A 13,615-nucleotide genomic window follows, 5' to 3' on the forward strand; every position below is an offset into this window, starting at 1 on the left:
AAATTAACAAATGACGGTTAAAATTCTCAACCATGCCGAGAATCGAACCTGGGCTCTAACCACGATAACCATTTAGCCGTGCAGCCAGACATCAACTGGATAAATGGTACGTACTACTACAACTACTCGCGAAATACCTCATCAGTTTGCTAGTCAGGGCTTATGTGCAATGGATTTATTTACAGCATTCAACAAATTCTGTAACCGCCGAGTGGGTTGGGAAATGATAACTAAAAAAAAGTCAAAACATCTGGCTAAAACAGATCATTTCGTTTTAACAGTAGATCCTTATGTGAGGTGTGAATTAAGTTTTTCAAATAACTTTCATGCTTGATTAGAAGCAACTTTCCAGCATTCGCGAATAGCTGATGTTGAAAATAACTGAATGCCATTATTAGGATGGTTGAGAATGGGATTCAAACCTAATCCTCTTCTAAATAATCCCAGTTCAACCGTTATACCAAGGTATACAGTTTATCAGTCAAAAGACAAAAAGACAAAGGCACCTCCGTACAGGCCATGAAGGCCCTTGGAGGAGTTGAAGGTACAGGCTTCCACCATTCCTAACCGCGGCACGTGATGGGATAGAGTGGTTACCTCTACGCCCGGCCGCCTTTGCCCCCAGGAATTAACCGGGTACTCATTTTTGGTGTAGGCTGAGTGAACCTCAGGGCCATATGCACCTCCGGAAGGGGAAATCTCGTTTCTTAAATTTTACTAATTCCTGACGGGGATTCGAACCCACGTCTTTCCGGGGACCGCCTCGGCCAGGCAGCCCCTACAGTTTATCAGTGCTGGGAACAATATAATTCTACCAACAACGATAATACTTGTAGTATGCAACCCACAATGCAATCCAGAAACATGATGGCTGATGAGCTGAGGGGAGGGCTTTTAATTTATTTTCTAGTGTTTTAAAGTCATACTAGCATTTCGGTACCGGGCGAGTTGGCCTGCAGTTAGAGGCGCGCAGCTATGAGCTTGCATCCGGGAAGTAGTGGGTTCGAATCCCACTGTCGGCAGCCCTGAAGATGGTTTTCCGTAGTTTCCCATTTTCACACCAGGCAAATGCAGGGTCTGTACCTTAATTAAGGCCACGGCCCCTTCCTTCTCATTCCTAGGCCTTTCCTATCCCATCGTCGCCATAAGACTTATCTGCGTCGGTGCGACGTAAAGCAAAATAGCAAAAAAAGAGCATTTCGGAGAATTCCGGCGACGAAATGATGACAAAGTACTCGTAAAGGTAGCGGCAGTGATATAACCCCAGCATTTGCCTGGTGTGTAAATGGGAAACCACGGAAACCATCTTCGGGGCAGCCGACGGTGGGATTACAACCTACTATCTCCCATGCAAGCTCACAGCTACGCGAGGAGTTACGAAGACATTGCGTGCAAGACAATTTGATATTTACTCATGCATAAAGCATGTTTTCCCTCTGATATTACAAGACGTTTACTGCAGAGCAGGCCCGAATAACATGTTGATCGTGACACTATTTTTGGTTGATCCCTAAACGTTTTGGGGGCCGATGACCTTAGATATTAGGCCCCTTTAAACAACAAGCATCATCATCGTTAAACGTTTTATGAGCGAGAAATATTCTATTCCAATAACATTGAATGGTGTATGTTCCAAAGAGCCTTCGCTGTAGAGATAATCGGTGAGGTCTGTTCTTAAAGGCTCGGTCATCAGGAGAAGAATTTTGGAGATAGATCCGTGAAATGCAAAATTTTCTTTATATCAATAAATTTGTGTGAATCTGAATGTTTATACTTGAAACTAACGAAAACAAAACATTACTCCGCTTTATCGGATCTGCATTTGGAAAGGTCATTGACGTTGGACCTGTCACAGAATATGTCTGATATCGGAAGCTTGGTAGATGTTGCGAAACCACAATCTTCTCGTTAACATGATACCTCTTTAAATGTAATTAGTTCCTTAGAGTAATTTCTTATTTGTATATCCAAATCTGCATTAAATAATATACATGAATATGCTGATTTTGATATTGTATGTAGTAGGTAGATTTTTCTTTTATTTGTGGTAATTAAACGGGGTAATTCTATATTGTAAGCCTACGTGGCTCAGGCGGCAACGTGCCGGCCTCTCACCGCTTGGTTCCGTGGTCTAAATCCCGGTCACTCCATGTGAGATTTGTGCTGGACGTAGCGGAGGCGGGACAGGCTTTTCTCCGGTTACTCAGGTTACCCCTGTCATCTTCCATTCCAGCAATACTCTCCCCTAACATTTCATTTAATCTGTCATTCATTAATCATTGCCCCAGAGGAGTGTGACAGGCTTTGGCAGCCAGCACAATTCCTATCCTCGACGCTAGATGGGGCTTCATTCATTCCAAATCCGACAGGCTGCGGATTTTTATTTTCAATGATATATTGTAGCTCTTGGATGATCCAACAGGGAAAAGGTACATCACCATCCCTGCCGAAGACAGAGGTGATAGGGAAAAGTCCAAGACTTCTATCCAGAGTGCTTGAAGGTTAGTCAATACTAATTTACCAACAAGGCGACGTTTTACTCTCACCTAATTTAAATTCTCCATCACAGAGCGGGAAGATAATACACTTAACTAGCAATCACGATCTGGAATTTATATTCACTTCTTCGAAAATATTACATAATATGAAAGTTATTTGGTATTTTAAAGGAATGTATTATACATTCCGCTAGTTGCCGTTAGGTCTAGTTTTCCTCGCACGTGGCTGTACCGTACAGGTGGTTTGTTTGCTGGACTACTCACCGTATCCTGGCAACAGGTGATAAAGGAACTCTTCCGCATACTTACTGTACCTGAATTGTCTTTAATTACACCTATAATTATTTAAAAGCTGGGGATTCTTATTTGTAGTATCTATGTCATCTATTTGCGTGTCTGCCGGAGGATAGAATTCCTACCAGTGACTCTCCTAGCTGGTCGTTAAGGAGCAAAACCAACGAGCAGACAAGAAAATGGGAACTGGTAAAATAGCGACCGTCCATTTATCACCATTATTCACATCATTCTGAAGGGCTTACATTTTATCATGATTTGCCAAATATTACATCACCCTAAATGAAAGCTTGCCTAGTGGTAGTTATACTGTAACTATTCTGAAATGAAGTACCGGTGGGCAATCATACGCTATCCATTAACATCAGAGAAAAAACGAAGCTGTCCGACATTTCAAAAAATTAAGTTATTGGAATATTATAAGAATAAGGCCCCGTTTCAAGCGGTTTCAGGCCCCAATTTCGTCACTTTTTCTTTACCAGTTTCTTTACGTCGCACTGACACAGATAGGTCTTATGACGACTATAGGATAGGAAAGGGAAAGGGAAGGAAGTGACCGTGGCATTAATGAAGGTACAGTCCAACATTTCCCTGGTGTAAAATGGAAAACCACGGAAAATCATCTTCTGGGGTGCCGATAGTGCGGTTCGAACACACTATTTCCCGAATGCAAGCTCACAGCTCACGTCAGGAAGGGCATCCAGCCGTAAAAACGTACCATATAAATTCATATCATCTCATCCCCGACCCCGTATCAAGAAACGGGACTCATTTTCACACCAGGCAAATGCTGGGGCTGTACCTTAATTAAGGCCACGGCCGCTTCCTTCCAACTCCTAGGCCTTTCCTATCCCATCGTCGCCATAAGACCTATCTGTGTCGGTGTGACGTAAAGCCCCTAGCAAAAAAAAGAAACGGGACTAAGGGACAGACAATAATAATAATAATAATAATAATAATAATAATAATAATAATAATAATAATAATAATAATAATAAATGTAAACAATTAAAAGAGGTTTTTGCTAGCAAGGAATCTAAATGCAGAAAAAAAATTTGCACAAGAAAATAAAATAATAAAAATAAGAAGTAAAACAATAATAAAATTATAAAGGGTATAATAACATTACGGATAGATATCAGAAATATATGTTCAAAATCTTTCTTTCAAGTCAAGCCAAATATGATTATTTAGCAGAAAGGTACCAGTGTGTAGAAAAAACATGGGGATTCATATTTAAAAATGTAACATTTTATGGAATAAAGGTAGTCCTTGGAAATAAAGGCACGTTAGCCAACGGCCATACCATGTTCAATACACCGGTTCTCGTCCGATCACCGCAGTTAAGCAACTTTGTTCGTGGTCAGTACTTGGATGGGTGACCGCTTTGGAATACCACATGCCGTTGCCTCAATTCCCTTTGGGTGTAGAGCTAACCACTGTACCCCATCCAGTACCGAGGTTACGGATAGTGGAAGCCTTTGCCTTCCACCCCCTCCCCCCAAAGGGCCTTCATGGCCTTTTCTTTTTACTCATCCCATACATTTTTAGATCGGAAGTATATTTATGAGTGGGTGGGGAAGGGGAAGTGATTAGCTGACAGGCTTAGTTCCTAGCTTCCGACCCGGGTGATCCTGGGTCACGTGGTGTCAGGAAAGGCGTCCGATCTTAAACCACGTCCAAAACCAAAATTAACAGAAGAAAGAACGGAAAAATGTACATTCTACGAGATATTTGTTCTTTACATTAAGTATACCTCTGTGAATATATATGTAAGTACACTGAAGAAAATGGAAATTGCAACACCCAGAAGGAGTGGTGCTACATTGCTGTAATTGAATATGCAGGACGAGTGTTCGGTTGTGATTCAATGATTACACTTTCTCACCCTCTGACCCCAAGTTTGGACAACAAACAATACAGAATGTGCCCACCACGAGCAGCAATACATTGATGAATTCGTCGAGGCATGGAGTCATTATTGTGGGTGGCTGAGGACGGTTGGCCAGTTGTCGACCCATCATGTCCCACACATGCTCAATAGGACTGAGGTCCGGGGATCTGGCGGGCTATTCTAAGGTTGTGATGTCGTGGAGAGCTTCTCTGGAGATGCGTGTGGTGTGAACCCGGGCATTGTCCTGCTGAAACATCCCATTAGCAATGTTCGCCATCATAGGGACAACCACTGGATTGAGTACCCTATCAACGTACTGTCGAGCAGTCATAGTGCCCTCAACAAGCACTAAACTCCAGTGTGACTCTCGACAATAAGATCTGGACGGCCCCTCTCTCCGGTACGTCGGCGCACACGATTCCGGCGATCACTGCGGGCAAGACAGAAGCGCCATTCATCACTAAACACGACCCTATGCCATTCGTCGACCCACGTCGATCTTTCTCGACACCAGGTCAATGTGACACCTTCTGCAGGGACATGGGCTCGTAAGCCAGCTACACGCAGGCGATTACCAACTGTTTGTTGTGTAGCGTGGGGTTCCACAGCTGCTCGAATTTGCGCTGCTGTTGCATGGGGTTCCATCCGGGCCATCCGAATGATGCGGCGATCCTCTCCCACAGTTGTCTGTCGCGCTGGGCCTTTTCCAGGTCTACGAGTGTGGGTACCTTCATTTGTCCACTGTTGCCTTACACGTTGTACCGTAGATGCCTGTGGGCCAACACGTGCAGCGACAGTCCTTAGCGATAATCCAGCCTCACACAGCCCAATTATCCGAGCCCTCTCAAACGGCAACAGTTGTTGATAGCGTGCTCTTCTCTGTCGTCGAAGCATGTTTGACGGGGAAAACTTCACTACACAGACTGCAAGTCAACTACGCTACACCAGAGTTCGTATACTAGAGTTGATTCCTGCGCGACCAATCACGTGGGGAGACCTGTAGCAACAATCCAATGGGTCTGAAACTTTGATCGTTTACATATCTACATGGCATCGTTCCATATCTTGAAAATCAACACAAACGACCAGTGCCTTCATGGTGTTGCAAATTCCATTTACTTAAGTGTACTTGATTAGGTAGTTGCGTAATATTGCTGTTCCTCCTTATTTCTAGCCACAGATGGTTGTATATGTAATGATATTGTTTCTGTTCACAGGAGAATAGACTGCATAAACAGAGATAACCCCCATGAAATAGCGTGTATTTTCTTCCTAAGTTATTTGTTTGAGTTAAAAATAACGAATATTTATTACCAACGACTTTTGATGCGATAATAAGATATTATGAGCACATTTGTTGAGCGAATAGATTAAAAATACCTGATCACATACAAGTATCTTGTAAATGCATATAACAGGTATTGTTCTCCATTCTATTGTGCTGTTCGCTTAGTTAAAAGCAGCCCGATTTATAGCGACAGCTTGGGTGAACGAAGCCTATTAATACTCCGGTACTCTGATAATATAAAACAAAATATCATATAGAACGAGAAAAGTATCATTACAATGCCTTAGCAGGATATTCTTCGTGGGCGTAGGAACGAAAGTAAAATAAACATTTGGCCAGAGGGCACAAACCACACACACACACACACACACGTATGTAACTCCATGTCCACCGAGGGGAAATACGATAAGTCAAATAATGCTGCAAAATCAGTTAAGTGGTAAAGGTAGACTCGTGTCCTCATCCCTAGGTGGTGCAGCTCTTCTCAGGCACACCCCAAATCAGAGGTACGACGGATCGAACCCGGGCCCCTGAGGACGGCAGCTAATAACACTAATCTTTACGCTACTGAGGAGGACAATTAGCCATCCTGGACCACAAAGACCACTTATCATTATCTGGGGAGAAAGTGGATAAGTCCGATTCCCAAGCCCTAGAACACAGATAGCATGTGGGTCGTTTAGATATCTCGAAATCATTTGTGTCTTTCTCAGTTAAGGTGAGAAAAACACTTATTTCCACGCAATAATCAACACGAGATTTTAGACGTAGAGGGAAACAATCAAGACTGTTTAGATTACATTTACTAAACAAAGGGCCTATAGCAAATAGCGAAGTTAAAGATTTGACGCGAGTTGGCCGTGCGTGTAGAGGCGCGCGGCTGTGAGCTTGCATCGGGGAGATAGTAGGTTCGAATCCCACTATCGGCAGCCCTGAAAATGGTTTTCCGTGGTTTCCCATTTTCACACCAGGCAAATGCTGGGGCTGTACCTTAATTAAGGCCACGGCCGCTTCCTTCCAACTCCTAGGCCTTTCCTATCCCATCGTCGCCATAAGACCTATCTGTGTCGGTGCGACGTAAAGCCCCTAGCAAAAAAAAAGATTTGACGAAATTGTTGCTGTGATCGGCGGAGGCAGAGTTTGCTTCGGCCGTACCGGTGGCCATGGCTCTACAGCTCTGCACTCCGACCAACTAACCGAGCAGAGTGAGCTTCGGCATATCGGTGGCTATTGCTCTACCGTGGCTCTACAGCTCTGCACTCCGACCAACTAACCGAGCAGAGTGAGCTTCGGCATATCGGTGGACATTGCTCTACCGTGGCTCTACAGCTCTGCACTCCGACCAACTAACCGAGCAGAGTGAGCTTCGGCATATCGGTGGCTATTTCTCTACCGTGGCTCTACAACTCTGCACTCCGACCAACTAACCGAGCAGAGTGAGCTTCGGCATATCGGTGGCTATTGCTCTACCGTAGCTCTACAGCTCTGCACTCCGACCAACTAACCGAGCAGAGTGAGCTTCGGCATATCGGTGGCTATTGCTCTACCGTGGCTCTACATCTCTGTACCCCGACCAATCAGCCAAGCAGAGTGAGCTTCGGTATATCGGTGGACATTGCTCTACCGTGGCTCTACGGCTCTGCACTCCGACCAATCAGCCGAGCAGAGTGAGCTTCGGCATATCGGTGAATATTGCCCTACCGTGGCTATACAGCTCGGCACTCCGACCAATCAGCCGAGCAGAGTGAGCTTCGGCATATCTGTGGACATTGCTCTACCGTGGCTCTACAACTCTGCACTGCGACCAACTAACCGAGCAGAGAGAGCTTCGGTTTACTGGTGGCCACGGCTGTACTCTAGTTCTACAGCTCTGCACTGCGACCGACTAACCGAGCAGAGTGAGCTTCGGCTTACTGGTGACGACGGCTCTACCGTGGTTCTAAAGCTCTGCACTGCGACCAACTAACCGAGCGGAGTGAGCTTCGGCTTACTGGTGACGACGGCTCTAAGGTGGCTCAACATCTCTGCACTGCGACCAACTAACCGAGCAGAGTGAGCTTCGGCTTACTGGTGGCCACGGCTCTACCGTGGATCTACAGCTCTGCACTGCGACCAACTAACCGAGCAGAGTGAGCTTCGGATTACTGGTGGCCACGGCAATACCATGGCTCTACAGCTCTGCACTGCGACCAACTAACCGAGCAGAGAGAGCTTCGGCTTACTGGTGGCCACGGCTGTACTCTAGTTCTACAGCTCTGCACTGCGACCGACTAACCGAGCGGAGTGAGCTTCGGCTTACTGGTGACGACGGCTCTACCGTGGCTCTACAGCTCTGCACTGCGACCAACTAACCGAGCAGCGTGAGCTTCGGCTTACTGGTGGCCACGGCTCTACCGTAGCTCGGCTTACTGCTAGCCACAGCTCTACCGTGGCTCTATAGCTCTGCACTGCGACCGACTAACCGAGCAGAGAGAGCTTCGGCTTACTGGTGGCCACGGCTGTACCGTGACCTTAAGTTAAGTTAGGTACCATCCCGGCATTTGCCTGGAGGAGAAGTCCGAAACCACGGAAAACCACTTCCAGAACGGCTGAGGTGGGAGTCGAACACGCCTCTACTCAGTTGACCTCCCGAGGCTGAGTAGACCCCATTCCAGCCCTCGTACCTCTTTTCAAATTTTCGTGGAGAGCTGGGAATCGAATCCTGGCCTTCGGGGGTGGAAGCTAATCACGCTAACCACTAACCGAGCGGAGTGAGCTTCGGCTTACTGGTGACGACGGCTCTACCGTGGCTCTACAGCTCTGCACTGCGACCAACTAACCGAGCAGAGTGAGCTTCGGCTTACTGGTGGCCACGGCTCTACCGTGGATCTACAGCTCTGCACTGCGACCAACTAACCGAGCAGAGTGAGCTTCGGCTTACTGGTGGCCACGGCTGTACTCTAGTTCTACAGCTCTGCACTGCGACCAACTAACCGAGCGGAGTGAGCTGCGGCTTACTGGTGACGACGGCTCTACCGTGGCTCTACAGCTCTGCACTGCGACCGACTAACCGAGCGGAGAGAGCTTCGGCTTACTGGTGGCCACAGCTCTAACGTGGCTCTATAGCTCTGCACTGCGACCAACTAACCGAGCAGAGAGAGCTCCGGCTTACTGGTGCCCACAACTCTTATGTGGCTCTACAGCTCTGCACTGCAACCAACTAACCGAGCAGAGAGAGCTTCGGCTTACTGGTGGCCACGGCTGTACTCTAGTTCTACAGCTCTGCACTGCGACCGATTAACCGAGCGGAGTGAGCTTCGGCTTACTGGTGACGACGGCTCTACAGCCCTGCACTGCGACCAACTAACCGAGCAGAGTGAGCTTCGGCTTACTGGTGGCCACGGCTCTACCGTGGCTTGGCTTACTGGTAGCCACAGCTCTACCGTAGCTCTATAGCTCTGCACTGCGACCAACTAACCGAGCAGCGTGAGCTGCGGCTTACTGGTGGCCACGGCTCTACCGTAGCTCGGCTTACTGCTAGCCACAGGTCTACCGTGGCTCTATAGCTCTGCACTGCCGGGCTGAGTGGCTCAGACGGTTAAGGCGCTGGCCTTCTAACCCCAACTTGGCAGGTTCGATCCTGGCTCAGTCCGGTGGTATTTGAAGGTGCTCAAATACGACAGCCTCGTGTCGGTAGATTTACTGGCACGTAAAAGAACTCCTGCGGAACTAAATTCCGGCACCTCGGCGTCTCCGAAGACCGTAAAAGTAGTTAGTGGGACGTAAAGCAAATTACATTATTATTACAGCTCTGCACTGCGACCAACTAACCGAGCTTAGTGAGCTTCGGCTTACTGCTGGCCACGGCTCTACCGTGGCTCGGCTTACTGGTGGCCACGTCTGTACTCTAGTTCTACAGCTCTGCGTTCGGCAGACAATGGTCCCCACTCTTGGCTGTCCTCAGAATGGTTTTTCGTTGTTTTCCATTCTACTGCACTAAGGCGAATGCCAGGACAGTACCTTCTATAGGCTACGTCCGCCAACCCTCTCACCTTCTCTGAACATCTCCTTCACCGAATTAAGTCTCGCTGGCCTGGGAGATGGCGTTACCGCCTCGGAGGCCCGCCGTCCCCTTCAGGGGCGGAATAAAACAGAATAGTAGTAGTAGTTGCCATTCATGTCCATCAAGGAATGTTTCATAACGTTGTTAGAGTTTAAGAATAAATAAATCGCATCCAATCGACCCACATTTGGAGGAAATGATCCTGGTGAGGATATGATAAACTTATTTTCTTCTTCTTCTTCCTTATCTGTTTACCCTCCAGGGTCGGTTTTCCCTCGGACTCAGCGAGAGAGCCCACCTCTACCGTCTCAAGGCCAGTGTTCTGGAGCTTCAGACTATGGGTTAGGGGATACAACTGGGGAGGAGGACCAGTACCTCGCCCAGGTGGTCTCACCTGCTATGCTGAACAGGGCGTTGGTGGGGGATGGGAAGATTGGACGGGTTAGACAAGGAAGAGGGAAGGAAGCGGCCGTGGCTTAAGTTAGGTACCATCCCGGCATTTGCCTGGAGAAGAAGTCCGAAACCACGGAAAACCACTTCCAGGACGGCTGAGGTGGGAGTCGAACCCACCTCTACTCAGTTGACCTCCCGAGGCTGAGTAGACCCCATTCCAGCCCTCGTACCACTTTTCAAATTTTCGTGGAGAGCTGGGAATCGAATCCTGGCCTCCGGGGGTGGAAGCTAATCACGCTAACCACTACACCACATAGGCGGACGCAGTATATGACAGCGAAATAAAATTAAAACCTGAATAACATAATAACAAAAATACATCAAATAATCCCATGACCGAGCAAGTGGCCACGTGGATTGGGATCATGTAATTATCAGCTTGCATTCTGAAGATAGTGGGTTCGAACCCGACTATTGGCAGCCTCAAGGATGGTTTTCCATGGTTTCCCATTTTCCTTGATTCTAGATGCTATCCCGATCTAGAACAACAAATCTTCCCTACGAACCACAGTTTCTCCCATAAGCCGCCCTAGCTCCCATTTTCAGAAGACGGTGGGGTAAGTCAATTAGATGTAAACCTATCTTCTCTAGACGCTATCGTTATCTAGGATTACAAACCGTTCCTTTCTAGCCCATTTTCTTTTCATAATCCATCCTACTTCCCAACTCCAGGAGGCATAGTGATGAATGAACACGAATATTTTATGTGTAATTTGCTTCACGTTACACCGACGCGAATAGCTCTTATGGGTACGATTGGCCAGGGAAAGGCTAGGAGTGGGAAGGAAGCGGCTGTGGCCTTCGTTAAGGTACAGCCCAAAAATTTACCTGGTGTAAAAGTGTGAAAGCACGGAAAACCAGATAGTGGGGTTCGAACCCACTACCTCTCGAATGCAAGCTCACAGCTGCGCGCTCCTAACCGCATGGCAACTCATTCGGTTTTCTAGAATAACGAACCATCTCACTCTATCGGAGTCTCCTCTATAACCTGTCCTACTTCCCATCTCAGGAGTTGCAGAGTGTAGAGGTCACCGCGCTGCAGAATTATATTCTTTTGAGTCGATATCATTATCTCGAATCACCTCAAGACAGTGCTAGTTATAATACTAAGAAAAGTCTGTAACTGAAGCCGACGCTTAAAATTTAATAACAAAGACAATTGTTGATTATTACACACACTTGTACAAAATATTCTTCACTTATTGCTTAGCTGAAATCTTTCAGATGCTGTCCCGTACGAAACGAACAAAATAAATAAATAAGGAAATGTAAATTAGCATCCATCATTCAAACTAACCTTGTTGAGGACTGGCGCACGCCGTGTGGTGATAGTGATCTGAGGGTCATGCTCTCACGTACCTCCCCGCACTATTAGGTCGTTAATGATGCTTGTCGACGTTCCTGCAGATACTAACTTGTTCCACCATTGCTCTCAATAACTCAAACGTATTTTGTGCGTGCGTGCACCTGTCAAGCGTTAAGGTACAAATCTTGTAGTCAAAACCAATGCCAGAGAATTTAAAGTAACTGCAATAGCCCCGGGCTTGAAATCGAGAAATGCTTTCCATCGTTCTAGCCTGGACTCAAAATCTGGATGCTGAGGAACAATTTTAGGAAAGAAGAGTCTGTACAGATTTTCTCTCTAAACGTCCAGTAGTTTGAGATGGTTAATCAGGAAGCATATAGGTCTATTCCTATCACAAGTGGATTCGTATGCCACCGTGTTTTCTTCTTCTTTTTCTTCTTCTCCGGGGGATTATTCCCTCGGTGCAGGATGTGCTGATCGGTCCAGTGCATTTTCGAGATGCAAGTTGATTATTTTTGTATCGGTGTTCACGACGCCCAAATGTCGCCCACATACAAGGCTTAATATAGTGTCCAGTGTTACTCTGAAGATATACGTATATCCATATTAGCGAAGACGGCATTCGCGCAATTTTCTTTGGCTGGTGTTGTTACAGGACTGTCCGTGTCGAGAAACCACCATTGACGGTGCATCTCCGTCGTATGGACACTCATAATATTTAGAGACGGCCCAGCACGCAGTGCCGTAGGTCTATAGTGCAAATGATCGTGCCACTGTTCGTTAGATTGTTGACTTCATGCGAGCCAACATTCGCTTATCACAAAGAACACATGTGACCTCTCTTCATAGCATCTATACACTCTTCTTTTTCTCCTTCTGGGCCTTCTTCTTCTACTTCTTCTATTGCCCTTTCCATCAGTAAAGGCTGGCTGCAATCTGGTGAAGCTGGTTTGATTATATGCTGTTCTCATTGAGGTATTAGAATCCAGTGCTGACCAGCCCCACAGATGCAGATACAGCGACGATCAACGGTGGTTTCTTTTCGCGAGCAGTCCTATAAAAACACCAGCCATCGAGATATTGAGCGAATGCCGCCATCGCCAGTATGAATATATCAAATTTATTGCATCATTTTTAATTTACACTTTTCTCCATTTCAAATTTAGCTCATTATTTGTAGTTGGAAAATTTTTGTTTTCCAGTTAAAATTTAATTCACAGTTTGTATAATTTGTTATTTGTACAATTTTCAAATTTAATTCGTAATTTGTAATTGGCAGAATTTTGTTTTCCATTTTCAAACTTCATTTTTAATTTGTAATTGACAAAATTTTGTTTTCCATTTTCATATTTAGTTGATATTTGTAACTGGCAAAATTTTCTATTCAATTTTTGAATTTAGTTCATAATTTTTAAAATTTGTAATTGGTACAATTTTCTATTCCACTTTCAAATTGAATACGTAAGTTGTAATTGGCAGAAATTGTTTTCCATTTTCAGCCATAGGATACTATTTTCGCTCTCCTGTAAAAATCATATTTTTTTGTTTCGTACCAGATCTCCATTCTTAATCAACGATGATTACATTTCTTGTTCTCTTGTAAAGAAAAGTTTCTCTCGTGGGTTTTGGAATATATTGACTCCGTCGTTGCAATTGGTGCTAATGGGTTGAACACGTCATGAACCGGCAAGCTGATGCCTCATAACGCTACAGAAGAAATATTTCGACATTCCTTTGCGGTTATCCTTTGAGAGCTCAGTGAGATGAAAAGGAAGAATACGTTTCCTTCTATCTTGTTAGGAGGAGGAGGAGGAGGAGAAGAAATGTTTATATAACTTCG

At 45.8% G+C, this 13,615-nt stretch overlaps 1 pseudogene; it reads left to right on the forward strand.

The window, feature by feature from the left end:
* Window positions 1–4,084: 4,084 nt before the first annotated feature.
* LOC137501356 (5S ribosomal RNA) lies at window positions 4,085–4,203 on the forward strand (annotated as a pseudogene).
* Window positions 4,204–13,615: the final 9,412 nt, after the last annotated feature.

Source organism: Anabrus simplex, chromosome 6, assembly GCF_040414725.1.
Source record: "Anabrus simplex isolate iqAnaSimp1 chromosome 6, ASM4041472v1, whole genome shotgun sequence".
Taxonomy (NCBI): domain Eukaryota; kingdom Metazoa; phylum Arthropoda; class Insecta; order Orthoptera; family Tettigoniidae; genus Anabrus; species Anabrus simplex.